Source organism: Terrapene carolina, unplaced genomic scaffold (assembly GCF_002925995.2).
Source record: "Terrapene carolina triunguis isolate 2854851 unplaced genomic scaffold, T_m_triunguis-2.0 Scaffold131, whole genome shotgun sequence".
Classification (NCBI taxonomy): domain Eukaryota; kingdom Metazoa; phylum Chordata; order Testudines; family Emydidae; genus Terrapene; species Terrapene triunguis.
Window position 1 is genome coordinate 37,853,957 of NW_020664482.1, and position 10,564 is coordinate 37,864,520.

General features: G+C 48.1%; 1 protein-coding gene across 1 annotated transcript in view; it reads left to right on the plus strand.

Annotated features, from left to right (window-relative positions):
- Nucleotides 1-323: 323 nt before the first annotated feature.
- DRP2 (dystrophin related protein 2) overlaps nucleotides 324-10,564 on the plus strand; it is a 45,439-nt gene continuing 35,198 nt past the window's right edge. The window contains exon 1 of the mRNA XM_026652962.2: nucleotides 324-410. The gene's annotated coding sequence lies outside the window, so the exon portion shown is untranslated. The remainder of the gene's footprint in view (nucleotides 411-10,564) is intronic.

Genomic DNA, 10,564 nt, shown 5'->3' on the forward strand with positions numbered 1-10,564 from the left:
CTCTCTCCCTCTCTCTCTACTTCTGTGTGTATTTTGTCTCCTCCCTCCGTGTGCGTCTCTTTTCCTTTGTATCTCCCCGCTTCTATTCCTTCCTATGATCTCTAGCCAAGGAACCTCCAAAATTCCAGGCACTTCACAGAACTGCCCTTGGTGTGTTCCTGCATTGCCCAGTCAAGGGTATCTCTGCCTGAGGTTGGAGAGATGCTGTTACTCCTGGTGATATGATTGCATAGCAACACAGAAGCACAGGGTGGTGGAGGAGGAGAGACAGAGAGCATGCACACAGCAGCGCTGAGCCTCAGCATGCATCCTTGTCACAGGGACTTCTTTGCTGATTCACAGAGGCAGCCCCAATCCCTGCCACTGAAGCCCAGCTGCTGCCTTCATTTCAGACCTGACGGAATCGGAAGGTAGGCCACAGATAAATTGTTTCCTAGCCAGCTCCTGGCTCTGCAGGGAGAGGGAAATTACCAATGTATGGTTAGCCTCAGCATTGTGCTGTGTGTGTGTGCGTCCATCTGTCCGTGCACGGTATACTGTCTGTGTATGTGCGTCTGGAGAAACTTGCATGCAAAAGAAAGGGGATAGGGGGTGGGGGAGAGACCGGCAGCCAAGACTTTGATTCCACAGGAAAGAGCGCAGGGAATCGTAAGTAGATGCAGATTCCTGAGGAAAAACAGCAGTAGCAAGCTTTGCAATTATCTCCAGCTTTGATTCTTTTTAGCCTTAGAGGTTTATTTACACCGACAGAAGCTTTCTGCCGAGCTGAAGGGCTGCTTGGATCAGGGCATGGTGGCCTTCTAGCATTCTCCTTAAAAGACTATCCTGCAGAAAGCAGAGCCTAAAGCTCTTTTCAAGTAGTGAGCTGGGATCAGAGAAGAAGCAATAGGGACTATGGCCCCAGCTCTGGCCTTTCATTCACTTCCTTGTTCAGTCTTGCCGCTGCTTTTTTTTTTTCCCCCCCCCCCCCCCCCCGGCTCTTATAACCCCTCCCACTTTTTCTCCTGCTCCCCTCGTCTCCCACTGAGGACCCATATTACAACTAGCATTCTTCTGCTTGAGGAGGAAGTCAGGATTACTTCCAGAAACCATCAGTTCTGCTCCATAATAGTCTAGAGAGGACATGGGCCACTTCCTGCTCTCCAAAGCTGAGCACTCTGCTTCTACCTCCTTCCCAGTCTCAGCAGCCAAGACCTGGGTATTGCATAGCACTGCAATGTATTATCATGGGTGGCAGGTTTGTATAATTTTTGGTGGTGCCCAGAATGGGTCCAAGCAGAGTCGTCCTGTCCGTAGGACAGACTGGGGCAACCGCCCTGGGCCCTGTGCTTTGGGGGGCCTCCGTGCTTCAAGGGGTCGCGAGGTCCAGGGTGACCTGAGGGACAAGCGAGGGGCCTCGTGCCAGCAGCAGCAAGCAACCTGGCTCCGCTCCACCCTGCTCCACTGGCTCCCGGCATCACTCGGGGGAGGGGGCGGAATCGGGAAAGGGTGGAATGGGGGCGGAGCAGGGGCAGGAAGAGGCGGGGAGGGCTGGGGCCAGGTTGCTTGCTGCTGCCGGCACCAGGCCCCCCGCTAGCGCCCCAGGCTGCCCTGGAGCCCACGTTCCCCGGAAGCGCAGTGGCCCAGGGCGGTTGCCCTGGTCCGTCCTATGGACGGGACAGCTTTGAAAATATAAGCACAAACATTGATGGAACCGGGCCCACGTTCCTGAATATTGGTGGAGCACGGGCACCACAGCCTATATAACTTGCCACCTATGTGTATTATTACTAGTGCCCCAACCCAGCCCGTTTCCAGTTACCTCCTGTTTCTTCTCACCTACTCCCTTGGTATGGCAAGCATGTAGTACTGGCAGTGGGTTTACTAACAGGGCTCTGGCAGGCCTCCTTGCCAAGAAGCACGCGTGGCACCGCTGGAGTGGTGGAGAGCGTTGAATTGCCCATGGGTTTTTAAATGTTCTGTTGACAGTTGGGGAAAGCCACTTTGGACATTTTGTGGGTTTGGGGTTTTTTAAGTTTAAAAAACAAATCAAACCTTTAGAAAGTCTGTGTCCTCCCTGTGTCCCAAGACCGGGTCCTTCACATCTTTGTTCCTTCCTCCTCCACTAGCTAATCTCACTTAAGCAGCTAGAATTTGCTATTCAGTTAGTCTTTGTGTTACCCCATGGGGGGATCCTTTCCTTGAATATATAGTTCAAGGCCTTGGGGGTGCTGATCCCCAAAATACACACACAGTGCCATGGGGTTTCCATTCCCCGGCAGACCTGTTCTGTGCGTTCACCCCTAATGCCTTGGGGCTCCCATTTTGCACTGGTGCATGTCAACACCTGATACTTCCTGGTGGTGAGTGTTCCTTTTCCTGGCAGTGCATGTTATACCACATAAGCCCCTGGTGATGCCCCCGTGTGTAATGGGCCCGATAGGAAAGGGCTGTGTTATAAAGCCATGCAGTTTTGAACTGCCTCTTATCCAGGGACCTGTGCTCACTGACACTTAAAGGTGTTGAGTAATAGAAGGCTTTGTCCAGATTTTATTTAACCAGAAAAAGATGAAGACAGTCTCTTTCCAGGTCACAGCCTGGGACATATAAACCGTACATATTAAACACTGTGTAAAGTAGAGATGATTAAATATACCCAGCGACACAGCTGATCACAGAGGGCAGGACAAGAGGCAATGGGTTTAAACTACAGCATAGCAGATTTAGATTAAATCTCAAGAAAAACTTCCTAGCTGTAAGAACAGTAGGACAAGGGAACAGACGCCTTGGGAGGTTGTGGAAGTTCTTTCACTGGAGGTTTTCAAAAGGAGGCTGGATACCTATCTGTCTGGGATGGTTTAGACCCAACACATCCTGCATCTTGGCAGGGGGTTAGACTAGATGACCCTTGCGGTCCCTTCTAACCGTATGGCTCTATGATTCTGTGATCAGACTGGAATACGTCTTTAAGATGACATTTGACCATCAAGCAAGGCCAGGCAAAATGTGATGCTTAGGGAGCTAAGTGGGTTCCAGTAAAACAAAAGGTCCAAGTTCTCTAAAATGTCCAGTGAATTTCAGACTATAATGATATTTTAAAGAATGCTGCATACAAGGCCTCTGTTTCAGGCTCAGTGGCTAATGCTAAAAGCACATAGGTGCTATTGTAAATCTTGTGTAACAAGACATACCTAGCAAAACGAATCCACTCCTCAAATGGCCTGATTGGAGTGCTTAAGAGTAGAATGTAAATTGCTCAGTCCCCGCTTCCTTTCCATGTCCTATAAAACAAGAACAGGATAGCACTTATACATTCTGGGGGGGGGGAAATTACTTCACGCAGCATACACTGCACCTACAAAATTCACAGCCTCCTGAGGCTGGAGAACTACATGCTGTGGTTGGATGTCTGAGAGCTTGGGTGATTGTGGGCCAATAATAGTCAATGCACAAAAACATATATTAATGCAACATTAAGAATGAGAGATCAAGCACCAGGAAGTTAACGTGGCTACATGGCACGGCTGGCTCTGTATTATTACTAATCATTTATATAGCACGATAAATGGATGGTGCATATTTCAGAACCTAGTGTAAGAGTTATTCCTCCCCTCAAAGAGCAGGGAAAGAAGAGTACAGATTGTCTGAAAGACGACAAAGAAAAGATTCAGGACAGTAGTTTATCTAGGGAGAAGCAGCATGGTCTCGTGGCTAGAGCTGTGTACAGGGACTCTAGAGATCAGGGTTCAATTCTTGGTGCTACCACAGATTTCTTTGGTGACTTAATCTCCATGCTTCACTTCCCCCATCTGTAAAATTGAGATAATGCTTCCTTTCTCTCACCCTTTTCCTGTCCTATCTACCTAGATTGTGAGTTCTTTGGGGCAGGGACTTTCTCTGTCTAGCTGCACAATGGGGCCACGATCACAGTTGGGTCTGCTAAGTGCTACTGTAATAAATATAATTACTATGTAATAGAGGAGGATGAGAAGAGATTGGTGAGGAGAATGAAGTAGGAAAGATAAGATTAGTCAAAATGGGCTTTAAGGAGGGAGCAGTTTGGCAAACTGTTTCAAGCGTAGGGGGAGGCATAAGAAAGAAGTTGCATTTAACCTCCTCCTAAATAATATGCTATGGATTGCATGTAGCCAGACAAAGAGGAACAGTGAAGTGTGTGTGTGTGTGTGTGTGTGTGTGTGTGTGTGCGCGCGCACAGCATGGCCTAGTTAATGTTGCTGTAGGAACACTAACTTCTGCATTCCCTGACTTTTGTATGTGCAATTCCTCAACTTGAGTGCTGTATTAACAGAACATATTTTTTTCCATGTTGGAGGGAGAGAGATTCTGCTTCTTCAGGAGGACCCTCTCCTTAGTGTTTTCCATGTACACACCTAGATCCTCCACACTGGCCCCCTTCCCTGGCCTATTGCCTCAAGGCCTGATCTTGCAAGGTGCCAAGTGCTGTCAGTTACACTGATGTCAGGCCCTTTATTTCCCCATGGGATCAGGGTCCAAGTTTCATTCATTAGATGACCCAGCACATCTAATGTGGCACGGGGGTGATACCAGTTGCGTCAGAGGTTTCATTTTACTTTAATGGGGGTAGGTGTGGCCTTTACACATTAAATGTTTCAGTACATGTAATGCAGGGGACCTAGATGCTTAGTTCAGTTGGGGAAAAGGAGTTTTCTCCTGCCTAAAGAGGGAGAGGAAGGAACTACAAGTTCCTAACAGCTAATTGTCACAGGACATGCCTGGTGCTAGGCCTGGTCACATCCCATGTTTAATCATTGACATCACCGCTTCTTTTTTCCCATGGGTTGAGGTTCCTGTGTAGGGTGTTGTCTCTGGTCTTTTCTTCCCTCCAGAGGGACAAGCAGTGGTGTGTCTGTGACATGGGGCACACAGGGTGGTTCTAGAGAGAAGACCAAAGACACCCACTCCAGGAAGGAACTCTTCTTTACTTGTAGACCAATTCCTAGGCAGCAATATCTCCTCTTTTTCTGCCATCAGTCCCTGACCCCAGTGTCTCAAGAAGACGTCCTGCTGGCCCTGGTTCCCAGGAACAAGTACTTACTGCATGTCCAGTAGACAACTTTTTATTCTGGAACAATACGTGTTAGTGCAGTATTGCGAGTCCAGCTTCTCAGCTCGTTCAGGATCCTGTTAAGGTGTAACTAAAACTGCAATGAAAGCTTCTCTGCTACATATGCATAAACATCATTTGAACTTTGAAATATCCTAAACTCTCCTTCCTTCCCCTCCTGAATACTCAGTTATTCTTCCACTGTGCAATAAATTAGCTAACAAAAAAGTCATTAACCGTTCTAGCAGTGGAGCAAGTATGTATTGTATTTTCATTGCTACAACTGGATAATGGCTAAGAAGCCTTAGCTCAAACATTCACCAAATAAATTGTTCCCTTTAGGCCAAGACCCTGACTTGAAAGTTTTAGTCTCAAAGGAACATTTTTGAGGAAGGTAGTGATTGGAAATGAGGGGTTGTGCTAGAAACACTTTCTTGGCCTTTCCTGCAAGCTACGCTGTGAAGGTATTGTGTGTTCAGTATGTGAAACAAGTCATATAGAGTCTGAAGTCCAAAGGTTGAAGGTTGCTTAATCTAGTTGGCTATAGAGCTATGAAACAGCCACACAATTTGTCTTGAGATGAGAACTTCTCTGAAATTTGAGGGGGTTCGGCTTAGGCTCATTTCTAAAGATAAGGGCAATCAAATTGTATGCTTTTGGGGGTCAGAGGTCAGGCGTGTTACGTGGTTTGTAGATGAATGGTCATCTTCCTCTCAGCCATGAGGTTGGACTGTGGCCAGAGGCAGGATGCCAAAAGAGATGGAGCAAAGGTCTGACTTCGTTCAGCAAATCTACCTAAATGCTGGCACTTGAGCAAATCAACAAACACTGCTGAAATGGGCTTCTGAATAGAAGAAATTCTGTAGACTAGATTCCTCAGTAAAGCAATATTCTAGAGTTGGAAGCAGAACTGGTTTAGCAATGGCTATTAGTTTCTTTTGTCAGACTGCTTTTCAGTTAGTACAATAGGCCAATCTCACCCTTACTGATTTTGAAACAGGTGCAGCTTGATCAGCAAGAGGAAGAATCTGGTGTGTGTGTGTGTGTGTGTGTGTGTGTGTGTGTGTGTTTTGGTTTTTTTTAACAACCATCCAGTTTATCTTGAAACCACCTTAACGCTGCACCATTCCAGCATTTAAAAGTAATGCCAAGACCTGCACATTACTTATTTCTCAGCAAAGTGATTATTGTGATCTGAAATACGACTGATCGTTGAAGGTGTAATAGCGGTTTGAAGTCCTGGTGCAGCCTCATGAAATGCGTAACACTATTGTCTGCGCATAGTTTATACTTACTGTACCGCAAACTGGGGGAAAGATTGGCCAGTTTCTGCTGGGGCACTCATCACTAGGGAAAGGGCTGGTCAGCGTTATGGGGGAGGTCTGCACCATTGGAGAAAAGTCCAGCCTATATTACATGGAGAGGTGTGCCCCAGGAAAAGGGCCAGTTGTCATTTCAGGGTTTGCACTAATGTCTGTGAATTTTTACCAGTCCCTGTTCACACAGGCCTCAGCATATTTCCTTCCTCTTCAGAAGGGCACACAGGGGAACCCACTCATCTCACACCCAGATGGGTGTGACGGGTTGGATCACAGTCCCTTTGGGACTGCCACCTGATGTGCTGGGACTACCTCTGAGCCCGTTTTCCCTGCCAGCTTGGGACTTCAGTACCTTGCCTTGTTTGAGCCAGACACGTTTGCCTGCTGCAAATAGAGATCCGAGTCTGAACCATGTCCCCCACAAGCTGCAGGCTTAACTGAAAACCGCTTAAGAAGTGCTCCTGTCTCCAGCACTCAGATACTCAGCTCCCAATGGGGTCCAAACCCCAAATAAATCCATTTTACTCTGTATAAAGCTTATATAGGGTAAACCCATAAATTGTCCGCCCTCTATAACACTGATAGAGAGATATGCACAGCTGTTTTCCCTCTCCCCGCCCCAGGTATTAATACATACTCTGGGTTAATTCAGAAGTAAAAAGTGATTTTAATAAATACAAAAAGTAGGATTTTAAGTGGTTCCAAGTAATAACAGACAGAACAAAGTAAATTACCAAACAAAATAAAATAAAACACACAAGTATAAGCCTAATACAGTAGGAAATAATGCAGATAAATCCCACCCTCAGAGATGTTCCCATAAGCTTCTTTGACAGACTAGCTTCCTTCTAGTCTGGGCTCAATCCTTTCCCCTGGTACAGTCTTTGTTCCAACTCAGATGGTAGCTAGGGGATTTCTCACATGGCTGCCGCCCCTTTTGTTCTGTTCCACCCACTTATATATCTTTTGCACAAGGCGGGACTCCTTTGTCCCTCTCTGGGTTCCCACCCGTCCTTCTAAATGGAAAAGCACCAGGTTAAAGATGGATTCCAGTTCAGGTGATATGATCACATGTCACTGTAAGACTTCATTACCCACTTGCCAGCACACAGGTATACAGGAAGACTTTTACAAGTAAACAGAGCCATTTACAACCAATTGTCCTGGTTAATGGGAGCCATCAAGATTCCAAGCCACCATTAATGGCCCACAATTTGCATAGTTACAATAGGAGCTCAGAGTTATATTTCATATTTCTAGTTTCAGATACAAGAATGATACATTTATACAAATAGGATGATCACACTCGGTAGAACATAACCTTTGCAAAGATATATTACATGGCATATCTAGCATAAAACATATTCCAGTTATGTCATATTTACACTCATAAGCATATTTCTATAAAGCATTATGGGATGCAATGGATTCAACAGTACGGCTGTCAGGCCTGTGTGCCACTCTGCAGATCCAGAGGGAATGCTTTATGGACAGGGTCTGATTAGGAGGTGGAGGCTGGAGATGTGTGGGAAACCCTAGTCACACACCCACAGTGTGTCTCTTCGTCCTCCACCCATCACCAGTAGCATGGGCTGCTTCCACACTCTGCGACCCCTGTGGTGGGGGGCAGAGCCCACTGAATGATTAATTAGTGCTGCTCTGAATAGCATTAATACAGGTCGTTTTTACACAGTGCCCCAGGAATAATCCGGAGCGGGGTGGGTTATACCAAAGGCCTAGATGTTTTAGCACTCCCCAGTGCATGCACACCTGCACAAACACAATGGGGTCAGCCATTCTGCACTCTGTAATGTGACTGCAGGTCCAGGGTCCTGACCTCTGCTCCATCTCCAGGGATGTGCTGTTTATCACTTCACTGCACATAGAGGGCCAGGGGTGAGATAAACAGCTGCTGATGGGTAAGTATTTATCTCTCTCCTCCACCCATGGGGGTGTGGCTCTAGGAAGCACTCTCCCCACAGCACTATGCCATGGAGAAAAGAAGGATTCCCAGCTGATGCAAGGCTGCAGCATCTCACAGCATGGGAGTGTTCCTCCCTACAGTAAATTAGCTGATCTGTCCAGTCTAGTTTAAATATCCTGAGTGATGGGCCTTCCACCCTTCCCTTGAGAGCCTATTCTACAGCTTCTGAGAGCTCACTGTCGTCCTGATAGTCAGCTTAAATTTTGCCTTTTAATTTCACCCCAAGTGATTCCCCTCTCTCCTTGATGTTAACAGCCTTTGAATATCTGAAACTGCTCTATCCTTGTGGAGTGGCCACTTAGCCAGGCTGTTATATGGTCATCCTTTAAAACACTTCAGTAACTCAGTAACGGTCCCACAAGTTCCCAAAGTCCATGGAGCACTTGCTGGTGGGCAGTGGAGAGCTTGTTGGTCAGATGATGCCACCTGTCTACCCCCAGGACTCTTTTGGCATTCTCATCACTCCCACTGAGTATCTGTTTCTTTGCCCCTAGCTGGATGTCGTGTGGCTATTTGCTATATGCTAGAATTCCATGTTAGGCTTTGTTGCTGACATGTCACAGGGACTGTGAGTTATAGAATTCTTGTTATCAAGCTTGTTTTAAGGTCTCTGTAGGGAGAGTGATGCAGAATCTACCTGTGTCTCACCGGGCATGCTGTTAGTGGTGGCAAAGGCATCCAACTAGCAGGGGTGTTGCTTGTATTTCCAGCCCTGTCTGGTCTGTGGCTACTGAGTTGGAAAGGCTTTGTTCCATTATGGTATTGCATAGGGCGCTGTGAGGCGCTCTGCTTGACCCATATTACTCCTGAGAGATCTCCACACAGCCCTCCCCTTTTTTGCATCAGAAATCCAGCTTTGTAGAGAGTGGGCTGCTTTCGCCATTCTCTCTCAATACAGCTGCTAGGGAACATGGAATCCATGCATGTCCTATAGCCCCAGAATTATCCCCCTGACCCCTCTTCAAAGGAGTGGCTGTCCTGTGCAGAAAGGCTGATCCAAAAGCAAGGTGCGGGAGTTGACATCAGGCATGGGAAGCCATGGTGCACTGCATACTCCAGCAGAGGGGTGAAGAGGAGTGTTCAGCCCCTAAAACTATAGCCACATTGCACCCCACAGAAGCAGCTACTTAAGCAGTGGCCCACGGTGGGAGGACTGGCCAGAACCTAACACTGTAACTGTATTGTACTGTGCAGTAGAGACTAATTAAGGAAAAGAGAACCAGACCCCCTGGTACCGCAGCCAGACTGAATGCATTATGGACTCTTTCATCAGTGGTATGACCCTGATTTTCCAGCCATATCATAGTGTTCACCACTGATTAATCTGTCTGTATATTTACTGAAGAGGATATCCAGGGCCTCAGACTTTCAGCCCCACTTTCAGCTGTGCTGCCTGGCCCGGCCCATCGAGAGATGAATTAGGGGGGCCAGGAGAAGACCATTCCCTTTTAGGAGTTTGTTGGGAGTGTGTACAGGGAGATGTGGAAGAATCTGATCTTAGTAATTTTGAAACATAAGGCAGAAGTCATCCATTGTTTCAGTGGAGTTACACCGGGGGTAATTTGGCCAATGGGGCTGAGGGAACTCAGAATCCTGGAACTCTAGCCATAGGTGCATCAAATTAATAACTTCCTCCAGGGCTGAGGAGCGGAGTCACTGCAATGTGCAATATCTGACATTCATGCAGACGGGCAGGCATAGGCGTGCGCATGGGGTGTGCCCAGGCACACCCCAATGCAGGGGTGGGCAAATGGCTCCACTCCCCGGCGCGCCAAGCCGCGGGGTCCGCGCTCCCGGGCCGGAGTGCCTGGCCGAACGCAGCAAGCTGCCATCCCCTCCCCCACCTTACCCCTTCCCCTGGAGCCATGCTGCCGCGCGCGCAGCGCTCTGGGGGCCGGGGCTGCACGCTCCCGTGGGGCAGTGTTTGGCTCTGTGGGGAGGCTAGGAGCCCGATTCTCATGGTAAGGGGTCCAGGGCCAGGGGGGTTGGATAAGGGTTGGGGGTAGTCAGGGGACAGGGAGCAGGGTGGGTTGGATAGGGAGTGGGATCCCGGGGGGGGTGGTTAGGGGTGGGGGGTTCTCTGGAAGGGGCAGTCAGGAAGCAGGGGGGATTGGATGGGGCATGGGAGTCCCGGGGTCTCTCAGGGAGCGGGGTTGGATAGGGGTCAGGGCAGTCAGGGGACAGGGAGCAAGGAGG